This window comes from Triticum dicoccoides, chromosome 6B, assembly GCF_002162155.2.
Source record: "Triticum dicoccoides isolate Atlit2015 ecotype Zavitan chromosome 6B, WEW_v2.0, whole genome shotgun sequence".
NCBI classification, from domain to species: Eukaryota; Viridiplantae; Streptophyta; class Magnoliopsida; order Poales; family Poaceae; genus Triticum; species Triticum dicoccoides.
This window is the reverse complement of record NC_041391.1, coordinates 606,583,070-606,596,914: the sequence shown is the minus strand read 5'-3', so window position 1 is coordinate 606,596,914 and position 13,845 is coordinate 606,583,070.

The window sequence follows — 13,845 nt, the reverse complement described above, 5'->3', positions numbered from 1 at the left end:
GAACCGTGGGGGTGGGGGAACCCCTGGAAAATTCGTGAAACAATGACATTCACATAGTTGCTTTCCCCCGATTTGGTTTTCTTGTGTGAAACACGATAGAAAAAACAAAATATGAAGAGATATAGAACTCGCTTCAGGCTGAAATGTTTTGATGGGATAAATAGTGAAGGAAATAGTGGCGGACTAGCTCTATACTGGCATGAGTCTTTGATGGTTGATGTGGTTTTCATGAGTCATAGATGCATTGACGCTCATGTCGCAATGGGTGTAGAAGGAAATACATGGAGGATTACTTGTGTACATGGTGAACCTGGAGTGGAAGATCATCACATATGTGGGCACTATTGAATAACTTAAACACCCAGTCCTCCCTGGCATGGTTAGTAGTTGGTGATTTCAAGGAGTGCTTATGGGATTTCAAACACTTCTCTATGGTAGCAAGATACCCTGCGTAGATGCAGGATCTTCATGATTCATTGGAGATTTGCAAGCTCGCCGACTTGGGATTCTTGGGAGTGCCTTACATGTACGATAATAAGAGAAGCGGCACAACAAATGTCAAGGTCCTCCTAGACCATGTGGTTGCTAACCGGGCACGGAAAAATGTGTTTGGACATGTTGCGGTGTCTCATGTGGTCACTCCAGTTTCATACCATGTGGCTCTGCATGTAACTTGTGAAAAGCTGGAGAACTTGCATGCAAGAAAAAATAAAGTTCGACATTATGAGGTTATGTGGGAAAGGGAACCAACACTTCAGGAGTGATAACAGAGTCGTGGGAGGAGGCTGGACAGATGCACTGTCTGGGAGATGTACATGCTGCGCTTTATTCCACCATGTAGAAACTTGGGTCCTGGAGTAAGGAGAAGTTTAGCAATGTCTCAAGAGAGTTGGCAGAAATCTAGAACCGAACTAGCGGAACTTATGTTGATGAATGCTAACCGATGTGAAATCCAAAATGTGACTGACAAGATGAATGAACTCTTGTACAGATAAGAGATGATGTGGATGCAATATTCTCGAGTGAAGTGGCTAAAAGAGGGTGACTGTAACACATAGTTTTCCATCAAAGCCAGTTTGGCACGCAAAGAAAAATAGGATCAAGAAAGTGGAAGATACTCTTGGTACTATGCACATGGATGTTAAGTAGATGGGTGCTGCACCCACTGGGTATTTTCAGAGTCATTTTATCGCTGACCCCTCACTTGATCCTGCTCCTATAATAGATTTATTTCAATGAGTTGTATCTCGAGAGACAAATGAAAGATTGTGTGCTGATTTTTCAGATAATGAAATTGCGGATGCTCTATTCTAGATAGGCCCCTTAATGACTCCAGGACCAGATGACATTCCTGCATGCTTCTTTCAGCGGAACTGGAGCACCTTACAGGGAGGTATAATCTTTGTAGTTAAGGATTTCTTTTTGACTGGTGTCATGCCACCTGGAATAAATGATACTATGATTTTTATGATCCCAAAAATTGCAAACCCAGTTAAGATCACGCACTTTCGACCAGTAAGATTTTGTAATGTTATTTACAAAGTGGTCTGAAATTACTTGGCGAACTGGTTGAGACCAATTCTTGATGATGGCATATCTCCTGCCCAAAGTGGATCGGTATGATCAGTGATAATTCCTTTGTGGCCTCTGAATGCATTATAAAGCAGGAGAAGGACCCTACAAAGAGCTTTCGTGCTTACAAACCGGATCTCTCTAAAGCTTATGATATAGTGGACTGGATCTACCTTAAGAAGATGATGCAAAAGCTTGGCTTCGCTCACCGGTGGGTTGCATGGGTAATGACATGTGTTAGTTCGGTGATATATTCTATAAGGATTCGTTTGCACCGTCATACAGTTTTTGCCAAGGTGACCCATTGTCCCCATACTTATTTCTATTTGTTGCTGATGGTCTCTCTGCTTTGATTAATAAAGGCATTGATGATGGTAAAATCTCCCTCTAAAGATTAGAGTTCCTGGTGTGTCACATCTTTTATTTGCAGATGATATGCTTTTATTCCTCAAATAATGTACTCATGAAGCAAACTATATAAAAGAAGTTTTAGCCCCCTATGGTTCGGCAACAGGACAATTGATAAACCCCTCAAAAATGCTCTATGTTGTTTGGTGGCTCATGTTCTAAAGCAAACATGGATGATGTGAAGAACATACTTCACTTCCACGGGATTTGAAGAGAAATACTTAGGGCTACCCACCCCAGATGGTAGAATGTCAAAGGGAAAGTTTGAGAACTTGCAAGTTAGACTAACAAAATGCATTTTTAATTTTGATGGTCACCCAACCTAAGTAAGAAAAAGAAGTGTTGATTATGGCGGTTGCAAAATCTATACTACTTACATAATGATTGTCTTCAAGATTCCTTTTGAGGTGTGCGATGGTCTAAATCACATGGTTAGAAATTATTTCAGGGGAGCAGAAAAAGGAAAACGAAAGACACATTGGTATTCCTGGAATATGATGACTAGGCCAAAGAAACAAGATGGGTTGGGTTTTAAAGGTTTCCATATTTTTAATCAAGCCTTACAGACTCATCAGGCTGGCCATATAGTTGAACATCCATACAGTTTGTGTGCCCGGTGGTTAAAGGCAAAATACTTTCCTAGTGGAAATCTGGTTGATACCATTTTCACTTTCAATCCATCTCCCACTTGGCAAGCTATCTCTTACGGTCTGGGCCTTCTGAAGAAGGGGGTTGTTTGGAGAATAGGTAATGGTCAAAAGGTCTGAATATTGCATGACAGATGGATCACATGGGAACCAACAGGAGGCCTAATCACCCAAACAGGAAGATGCAAATTTAAATTGGTCTCTGTCCTAGTTGGCATTCATGGTAGTTGGGATATGGTGAAGATAAAACAATACTATTTACCAGTGGATGTAGTTGAGATTCAGAAGTTAAGACTTGCTCCTCATGTGGGGGGAGATTTCATAGCATGGGCACATGAGAAGAATGGAAAGTTTATTCTCTGAAGTGTATATAAGTTTGCCAGTGATGATCAAGAAATTGCTAAGCCAACGTCTACCATTAGTAGGCCTGACGGGAGCCGGGACGACTCGAAGGAAATTTGGCACTATAATGTTCCCCAAAAGTTCAGTTGTTTGCATGGCGCCTGGCCGCTAACTCTCCGGCGATGTCGACAAAGAAACTTAAGAAAAACCTGGAACTATCTGCGATGTGCCAAGTATGTTATCGTGAAGAGGAGGACTCAATCCATGCAACCACACCATTTGGCTTTGGGAGGCCATATTACTTTAGTGGGTTTTGCCGAAGCGAACAAGTTTTGTGAACACTGGTTCAGATTGGATGTTTAATCTCCAAGTTGGTACTGATGAGGAGACTCGCATGCGGTTACAGGTTCATCTGCTCAATTGATGATGGTAATGCAGTTGGCATGGCTGCCAGCAACAGGGAAGATGATCTGAGGCGGCGAAAGAAATTCTGCAGGGGGAATCTCTGCTGCAGTGAACACTTTCATTGATGGTGCACCTCAGGTGGGGTGGATGATGACACGGCAGGAGTAGGACATAACACACATAGTTTTCTTTGACATCTATCTGAAAATGAAGTAAATCTGTAAGGGCTCCTTAGAATTGGAAGAGCATTTGCAAAAATAGAATTTCTGTCAACCTGGGTGTTTGGTTCACATGAATTGGAAGAACACATGAATCGAGGAACATGGTCGAATTAAAGTAAAACCACGTGAAAATGAAAAAAATAAGAATCTTATTATGCCAGTAATGCAATTAGTCCTGTTCTCCATGCGTATTAATTTGAAAAGGACGTCCAAGTGGATGTTAAAATTCCTACATTTTTTCTTTAAAAGAGACAACAAAGGAAAAATAATCCTGAAGTTTTGCTTTGCTCCATTACTTCTAACGAGATGCACAAATAGTAGTACCATAGTAAGTTTCCAATTCCTATGTTTTCCTTCCTTTTCTCTTTGACCAGTGGCGATTCTAGTAGGCAGTCTTCAATAGGCTGAAGCCTGCCCTCAAAATATTTGGTCAACATTAGTATCATACAATGGCTATCTTCCTAAACCGATTAAAATTGTGGTTCAAAAGAGCATTTAGTTTTCTCCCTGTTAACTTTGTGACCACGGTTCATTTATTTCTAGATTTGCAACTTCTTTGAACCAAAGGATCCCTGAGGGATGGACATGAATGCAGATTAATAAAGTGATGCGACAAGTGTACAACCTCTTTGGCATAGCATTTCAAAATCGATCTAAAACCTAGGGGAGACCGGGCAAAAACTAAAAAGCCGAAATAACAAAAAAAATCCATCTAAAAGCTAAAAATGCATACTAAAAAAGTAAGAAAAACAAAATCCCATGGGAGCGTGATGTCTACTACGCAACTTTATTCTTGTAGACTCGTGTTGGGCCTCCAAGTGCAGAGTTTTGTAGGACAGTAGCAATTTTCCCTCAAGTGGATGACATAAGGTTTATCAATCCGTGGGAGGCGTAGGATGAAGATGGTCTCTCTCAAACAACCCTGCAACCAAATACAAGAAATATCTTGTGTCCCCAACACACCCAATACAATGGCAGATTGCATAGGTGCACTAGTTCCGTGAAGAGATGGTGATAAAAGTGTAATATGGATAGTAGATATTGATTTTTGTAATAATAACAATAAAAAACAGCAAGGTAGCAATTGATAAAATGGAGCACAAACGGTATTGCAATGCTTGAAAATGAGGCCTAGGGTCCATACTTTCACTAGAGCAATCTCTCAACAATGCTAATATAATTGGATCATATAAACATCCTCAACGTGCGATGAACAATCAGTCCAAAGTTCTTATCTAGCGGAGAACATAGGAAGAAATTGCTTATAGGGTACGAAACCACCTCAAAGCTATTCTTTCCGATCAATCTATCCTAGTGTTCGTACTAAAATAACACCAAACTATTCTTTTCGATCGATCTAACCAAGAGTTCATACTAAAATAACACCATATGATACACATCAACCAACTCTAATGTCACCTAGATACTCCAATGTCACCGCGAGTATCCATGAGTTGATTATACGATAGGCATCAAACAATTTCAGATTCATAATACTCAATCCAACACAAAGAACCTCAAAGAGTGTTCCAAGATTTCTACCGGAGAAACAAGGATGAAAACATGCATCAACCCCTCTGCATAGATTACCCCAATGTCACCTCGGGAATCCGCGAGTTGAGTGCAAAACATATATCAAGTGAATCAATATGATACCCGATTGTCACCATGGGTATTCATAGCAAGACATACATCAAGTGTTCTCAATTCCATAAAAGTATTCAATCTGATAAAACGAAATCTCAAAAGGAAAACTCAATTCACAACAAGATAGAGAGGGGAAAACACCATATGATCCCACTATATTAACAAAGCCCGTGATACATCAAGATCGTGACATCTGAAGAACACGAGAGAGAGAGATTAAACACATAGCTACTGGTACAAACCCTCAGCCGAGGGTGCACTACTAGGGAAAAGCCTAGCAGTAGCGCTGGTTTTTGGACTATCAGTAGCGCGGGTAAGCGTGCTACTGATAAGGCGCTACAGCTAAAGCTTAGCAGTAGCACCTACTGGCCCTCGCTACTGCTATATCTACTTAGTAGTAGCGCTTTCCAAGCCAATCGCTACTGCTAATTACTAGTAGCGCTTTCGAAAACAACCGTTACTACTATTATATTCCATTTCTTTTGAATTTTAGGTCGTATTCATACACATGTATACAATTTTTCACACAGTAGCAATTTAGAGATTGTTTTTACATCATAATGAGTTATTAAATCACTAGGTGAAAGAACCTTGGATTAGTTTCAAGTGCATGCATAATAACTTATCATAATAATAATAATAATAATAATAATAATAATATCATTAACAACTTATCATCCTAATATATCATTGTCATATAACTCCTCATAATAATCATTTTTGTCCATGATGAGACATCATATAACAACTTCGTCACTAGTTATAATAACAACTCCTCCTCCTCACCATCTTAGTACTCATAATCACTACTCCTACTCAGCATCACCATCAAGTCTAACACATTGTAGTCATATATAATCAACACTAACTAATTGTTCTTAATACTTAGGACCTACTCCTCTCTCCTAGCTAAAATACCATAAAACAGATAAACTGGTCCTTCACCATAATGGAGAATGGCCATAAACCTATCTCCAACTTGTGGCTTGCGCACATTCATTTTGTCTCCAATTATTTGCGTGTGCGCATTCATCACTTTGCTCCATTCTTTGATTTTGAGCCTTCCATCGTTTGAAGAAATCGAGTATGCAGTATGGTAAGCCTTCGAAGGAGTTGGTCGTAAGCTAACCATATGCATATCACCTTTGGTAAATAGCATGTCAGGCACAACCTGCTCGGGCGCCTCTGTTCAAAAACAAAATAGTAACATATATAGTTAGCAACGTAGTTTACTTAAGAATAATGTATGCAATGAAGTTACCATCATTAACAAAATCTTACCAAGTTTTTGGCAATGAAGTTACCATCAAGCAATTTATAGACTAGTGGCACATATCTAGTATATTTTGGGCTGATAGAGTGACTGGTTTTGAAGGCCTCAACATCTTCTCTGAATGAGACAAGATAACCTTTCTCCTCACAATTATTCTTGGAGTCATAGCTGTAGTATGTGTTGTCTACTACCTTCCGAGTATTTCTTGAAGATAAGAAATAAGCTGACAATTATAAATAAATAAGTTTAGTACGGAGGAACACCAAATATTTTTGAATTAACAACATAAATTACTGAACTTAACAAATTAGTTTGACAAACTCACATCTAGGTAAAACTAGAGGCATATCCACATCCACCTAGATGTCAATATTATCATCATCATAATCTTCGAGACGAATATGAAATCTTATTTGCATTCCCTCCTCAAATCCATATGCCTTGCAGAGAGCTTCCCAATTAGAGCAACCGAAATGGGAGCGATCCACCGCATTGTAGAACTTAACAAGAAACTCATAACCATGTTTAGTTCTTAAGTGAGCCCTCCTCATCTCCACATTCTCAAAGTCATCTAAACCAAAACCAAGCTTCTCCAATACATATGGTCTAGCATGGCACAGGATGTACTAATCAAATTGAAAAAAATCCATAAATTACACGTTGAACAAAAGAAGCACAAGTGATGATATTAATTACGATGAAATGCTTGCCATTGCGTACCGTACAAACATCGAAGGTCTCTTCCAGCTTCATGGTGAAAAACCTATCATTTTGTAGGTGAGGAAACCTGTCTCACACACCCCGATTATCGTAGCAGTACCCGCACTCTGGGATCCCATCGTCATCAGACATCTCCTATGTTAAAAATTCTAAGATTATAACTCGACAGCAAAACCCAAAAAATCCGGCATGACCTTTCCTAAAAAAGGACTTATCGAGCGCCTGAAATTTGCCAGAACGGAAATTAATCAACACTCCAGCAAAACATAGGCAACTTATCGATGGTCATTGCATTTCAATGGTTGAAAATATGAAAAAAACATTTGAAAATATATTAGATATAATCCTAACACTAAATAAACTAGTTTTATTAACTACTTACTAAATAAACTAGTTTTATTAACTACTTACTAAATAAACCAGTTCTATTAAGCACTTACTATAAATAAACTAGTTCTATTTAGCACTTACTAAATAAACTAGTTCTATTAATCACTTACTAAATAAATTATTACTATTAAACACTTGCTAAAAATTCTACTACCCTAAATTTTCTTACTTCTATTTTATTCAAAACACCTAAAATAGTCAAAAAAATGTTCTATTAAAAACCAATAGTCTATGATGTCTACATTCTAAAATCTACATTTAAATTACCTACGATTTGCAAGAACAAAGACAAGGGAGGGAGGGAGGAGAGAGGAGGGGGAGGGGCGGCCAGAGGAGGAGGGCGAGGGGCCGGTCGGAGGAGGAGGAGGAAGGGGCGGTGGGAGGAGGAGGAGGGAGGGGTGGTGGGAGGAGGGCTGCCGGCAGAGGAGGTAGGAGGGGGCGGCCGCAGGCAAAGGGAGGAGGGCACGGTGGGAGGAGGAGGGAGGAGGGCGCGGTGGGAGGAGGAGGGATGAAAGAAGGGAGTACCTCGGTGGTGGACGGACGACGACGGCGGCAGCGACGGACGACGACGGGTATCGGCGCGGGCGAGAGTGACTAAGAGGGAGAGTGAGTGAGAGAGAGGGTCGGCCACATGGGGGATAAGGTAAGGTTAGTAGTAGCGTGGGTACGAAAAAGTGCTACAACTAAGGAGAATAGCAGTAGCGCCGGGCTAGGATACGCACTACTGCTAAGTGTAAGCATGCAAAAATTCATTGTCTATCAATGCAAAAATACATTGGCCATCAATGATCTTTTTGTGTAGAATCTGAATTATCAATATGATTCCTCTCCGGTAGGAACCGGAGAGGACTCATATTGCGGCCACAAATTCTACACATAGAGTTCAGTGAAGATCAAGTGGTTGTGATAGTTTGAGAAGTAACATATTTAAGCTAGTAAACACCCTTTTCACGGAGCAAGGTGGGACTAAACTTGTGGACTGAACTTAGCAGTAGCGAGCTTTATAGAAATGCACTACTGCTAACATCTATAGCAGTAGTGCGGTGCGGAATAGGGCACTGCTGCTATAACTAGATTGACGGCGAGGTCATGGCAATTAGAGCAGTAGCGCGGTTTGGATAGGACGTGTTACTGCTATTTTTCTTTCAGCAGTGCGTTTCTCTGGCACGCGCTACTGCTAAATAGCAGCAGTGTCGTATTTTGAAGAGCGCTGCTAGTAAGATTCTGTGTATAAGGTTTTTCCTAGTAGTGGTGGACTACTCCCTCCTCATCACGGTGGCCGCCGGGATGATGAAGATGGCCATCGGTGATGATCTCCCCCTTCGGCGGAGTGCCGAAACAGGGTCTAGATTGGTTTCTCGTGGCTACAGAGGTTTGCGCCGGCGGAACTTCTGATCTAGGGTTACCCATAATGGTTTCTCTATTTATAGGAATTTTTGGCATTGGTTTCACGCTAAGATGGGCCTTGAGGTGAGCACAACCCACCGGGGCACGGACAAGGGCCCAGGCGTGCCCCGGTGTCTTGTGCCCTACTCCTTCACCTTATGGTCCTTCCACGAAGCTTCGGGGGTCTCTTTTGTTCCAAATAAAACCGTCAAAAGTTTCAGCTCATTTGAAGAACTCTCATTTCTGCACAAAAAACAACACCACGGTAGTTCTGCTGAAAACAACGTCAGTCCTAGTTAGTTCCATGCAAATCATACCAAAACCATATAAAATTATTGTAAACATGACATGAATACATCATAAATTATAGATACGTTGGAGATGTATCGGAGCGTCCAAAATGCGATATGTTGCGGTGGCTGAGCCCACCCGAAGTGACCATCCATCCACGTGTTGGTAACTGATACATCTCCAACGTATCTATAATTTAAGAAGTATTCATGCTGTTATTTTATCATTCTTGGGTGTTTTACAATCATTTTATAGAAACTTTATATCATTTTTTGGGACTAACCTATTGACCCAGTGCCCACTGCCAGCTGCTATTTTTTGCTTGTTTTTTACATTGCAGAAAATCAATATCAAACGGAGTCCAAACACTGCGTAACTTTTTGGAGATTTTTTCTGGACCAGAAAGAACCCAATGGGCCTGAGCTGCACCTGGGGGGTACCCCAAGGGGGGCACAACCCACCAGGGCGTGCTAGGGCCCCTGGCACGCCCAGGTGGGTTGTGCCCACCTCGGTGGTCTCCTGCACCCCCTCTTTGCACTATAAATTCCCAAATATTCTGAAACCCTTCGGGGTAAACCTAGATCAGAAGTTCCACCACCGCAAGGCCTCTCTATCCACGAGATCCAATCTAAACCCCGTTCCGGCACCCTACCGAAGGGGGGAATCATCTCCGGTGGCCATCTTCCTCATCCCGGCTGCCACCACGATGAGGAGGGAGTAGTCCACCCTCGGGGCTGAGGGTTTGTACCAGTAGCTATGTGTTTGATCTCTCTCTCTCTCTCTCTCTCTCGTGATCTATATCATGGGATTTGTTAATATAGTCGTATCATATGATGTTTCTCCCCTCCCCTCTATACTCTTGTTAGATGAATTGGATCTTTACCCTTCAAAGTTTTGTCTTGTCGGATTGAATATTCAGAGATGAGAACACACGATATATGTCTTGCAATATGAATACTTGAGGTGACAATGAGGTATCTTATTGATTCACTTGATATGTGTTATGGCATTTAACTCGCGGATTCCCGCGGTGATATTGGGGTAATCTATCCATAGGGGTTGATGCACGTTTTTCTCCAACGAAAACTTTGGGGTCTCTTTATAGTTCTTTGTGTGGATTGAGTATTATGAATATGAATTTGCTTTGATGTTATTCTAGTACAAACTCTAGGATAGATCGAACGAAAAAATAGCTTTGTGTTATTTTAGTACGAACTCTTGAATAGACCGAACGGAAAGAATAACTTTGAGGTGGTTTCGTGACCTACAAACAATTCCTATCTTTTGTTCTCCGCTAATAGGAACTCGGGAGTGATTCTTTATTGCACCTTGAGGGATAATTATATCATCCAACTATGTTAGCATTGTTGAGAGGTTGCACTAGCGAAAGTACGGACCCTGGGCCTCATTTTTAAGCATTGCAACACCATTTTTGTGCCCATTTACTATTTGCTACCTTGCTGTTTTTATTTATTCAGGTTATAAAAATACATTTCTACCATCCATATTACACTTTTATCACCATCTCTTCGCCAAACTAGTGCACCTATACAATTTGCCATTGTATTGGGTGTGTTGGGGACACAAGAGATTTCTTGTATTTGGTTGCAGGGTCATTTGAGAGAGACCATCCTCATCCTATACCTCTCATGGATTGATAAACCTTAGGTCATCCACTTGAGGGAAAATTGCTACTGTCCTATAAAACTCTGTGCTTGGAGGCCCAAAACGTGTCTACAAGAATAAAGTTGTGTAGTAGACATCAAGCTCTTTTCAGGCGCAGTTGCCGGGGAGGTAAGGAAACCGGCACTCACACTCCGGCAACGAAGCTCTTTTCTGGCGCCGTTCCCGGGGAGGTAAGGAAACCGGCACTCACACTCCGACAATGAAGCTCTTTTCTGGCGCCCTTACTGGGGAGGTGCGTGCTTGAAGGTATATCTTTAGATCTTGCAATTGAATCTTTTAGTTTCTTGTTTTATCACTAGTTTGGTTTATAAAAGAAAACTACAAAAAAATGGAATTAAGGTTCCATCATATTATTGATTATCTTTATAATGTCTTTCGCGAAAATGTTGGAAAGGAAAATTTTGCTCAATTGATAGAAGAAGAAGTCAATAAAATGTTTGGCACAAAATATTTGAATGATGAGCATGATTGCAATATTGTTGGTGTAAACTCTTTGAATATCCATGATGCTAACGATATGCAAAGCCATAAGCTTTGGGATGCTATGTTTGATGAAGATGATATTTTTAGTCCCCCATGTTTTGATGTGCAAGTTTGTTATAATGGTAGCATGCCTCCTATTTATGATGATTATATTGATGAAAGTGGATTTGGAGAGGTTATGACTTTATTTAGTGATGATTCCACTATTTTGGAAGAGGTTCCAACTTCTTATGAGAACAAAGTTGCTATATATGATGATTATGGTGATGACATGTATGCTATAAAGAATAATGATAACCATGAAACTTTTCATCATTATTTTAATTTTCAATCACATGATAGTTATTTTGTTGAGTTTTCTCCCACTACTATTCATGAAAATAAATTTGCTTGTGTGGAGAGTAATAATTTTTCTATGCTTGTGAATCATGAAAAGAATACTTTATGTGATACTTATATTGTTGAATTCATTCATGATGCCACTGAAAATTATTATGAGAGAGAAACATATGCCTTTACATATCTCAATAATATCAAGTTTCCTCTCTATGTGGTGAAAGTTTTGAAGTTATGCTTGTTTTGCCTTCCTATGCTAGTTGATTCTTGCTCCCATAACTTGTTTTCTCACAAAATCCTATGCATAGGAAGTGGGTTAGGCTTAAATGTGCTATTCGTATGCTTCATGATGCTCTCTTTGTGTTTCAATTCTTTACTTTTATGTGTGCATCACTGAAATCATCATGCCTAGCTTAAAAGGCATTAAAGAAAAGCCCTTGTTGGGAGACAACCCAACATTTAACCCTACTGTTTTTGTATGTTCACATGATTAGGCTACTGTAGTAATCATGTTTTACTATCTTTGTTTCAATAAAGTGCCAAGTAAAGCCTTTGGGATCATGTTGGGTGATAGTTGATTTGATCTTGCTGAAAAACATAAACTCTTGCGCTCACGAAAATAGCTCTCATTTTCAACAGAAGAGTGCTTTTAAGTTGATTCTTTTTGAAGAAGATTAATATACAAATGTCTCACGTGGTCCAGATGTTTCCATAATTTTTGGAGTAGCAGAAGTATGGTTTGAGTACAGATTACTACAGACTGTTCTGTTTTTGACAGATTCTGTTTTCGATGCATAGTTTGCTTCTTCCCTTCTTTCTATGGTTTATATTGCTCAATATAAATTGTGTAAATGATATGCTATAGTAGGCATTGTGTGAAAAAAAATATGAATCTTTTCTTTGACAGTACCAAAGTGAAACGGTTTGCTCTTTATCAAACTAACCTATCTCACAAAGTTCCATTAAGTTTTGTGTGATTGAAGTTTACAAGTTTTGGGTGAGATGTAGATATGAGGAGAATAAGGAGTGACAAAATCCTAAGCTTGGGGATTCACAAGGCACCCCAAGGTAATATTCAAGGAAGATCCAAGCAACTAAGCTTGGGGATGCCCCGGAAGGCATCCGTCTTTCATCTCCAACATTTTCGGTAACCTCATTTGGAGCTATGTTTTCATTCGTCACATGATATGTGTTTTGCTTGGAGCGTCAATTTATTTTGATAGGATTTTATTTATTTTATTTATAATAATGTTTTGAATCTTTTATTTCAATAAAAGTGGCAATGATAGCCTTTGCCGTGCTTATTTTGCAAGTATACTTGTTGCTGTTTGAAAATAGAAAGTTTGTCGATGTTATTCCCTAGAAAAGTCAGAATATGATAAATTGTTGAAACTTTTTGCAAAATAAGCTGTGATAAATTTTCTACAGTGTAATATTTTTCTCATAATTTTTGGAGTTAGGGAAGTATTGATACTCTTACATTCTTTAGAGACTGTACTGTTTTGGCAGATGCTGCTATGTTTGCATATGTTTGCTTTTTTAATGATTCTATTTGAGGATAGGAGTATTAAATATGCAGAGGCATTTAGTATGCGATGTTGAAAAATAATTTTTGTGATTTGCTACAGTACAAAATGATAAAGGTTTTGCATTGATCTATACTAACTTATCTTGCGAGTTCTTGTTGAGTTTTGTGTGGATGAAGTTTTTGAGATTTAGGAAAACCGTGATATGAGAGGAATTAAGGAGACACACAATCTCAAGCTTGCGAATTCCCAAGGCATCCCAAGACAATATTCCAAGAATTCTCAAGCATCTAAACTTTGGGATGGCCCGGTAGGCATCCCACCTTTCTTCTTCAATGGTTATCGGTTAGTATCGGTTGAGCCTAAGTTTTTGCTTCTTCACATGATGTGTGCTATCCTTGAAGTGTCATTTTATTTTGTTTTTGCTTGCTGTTTTAATAAAATACTTAGATCTGAAAGTTTTTTGGATAAGAGAGAGTCCTCAAATAGCTACCTATTTACTTAACTACTCG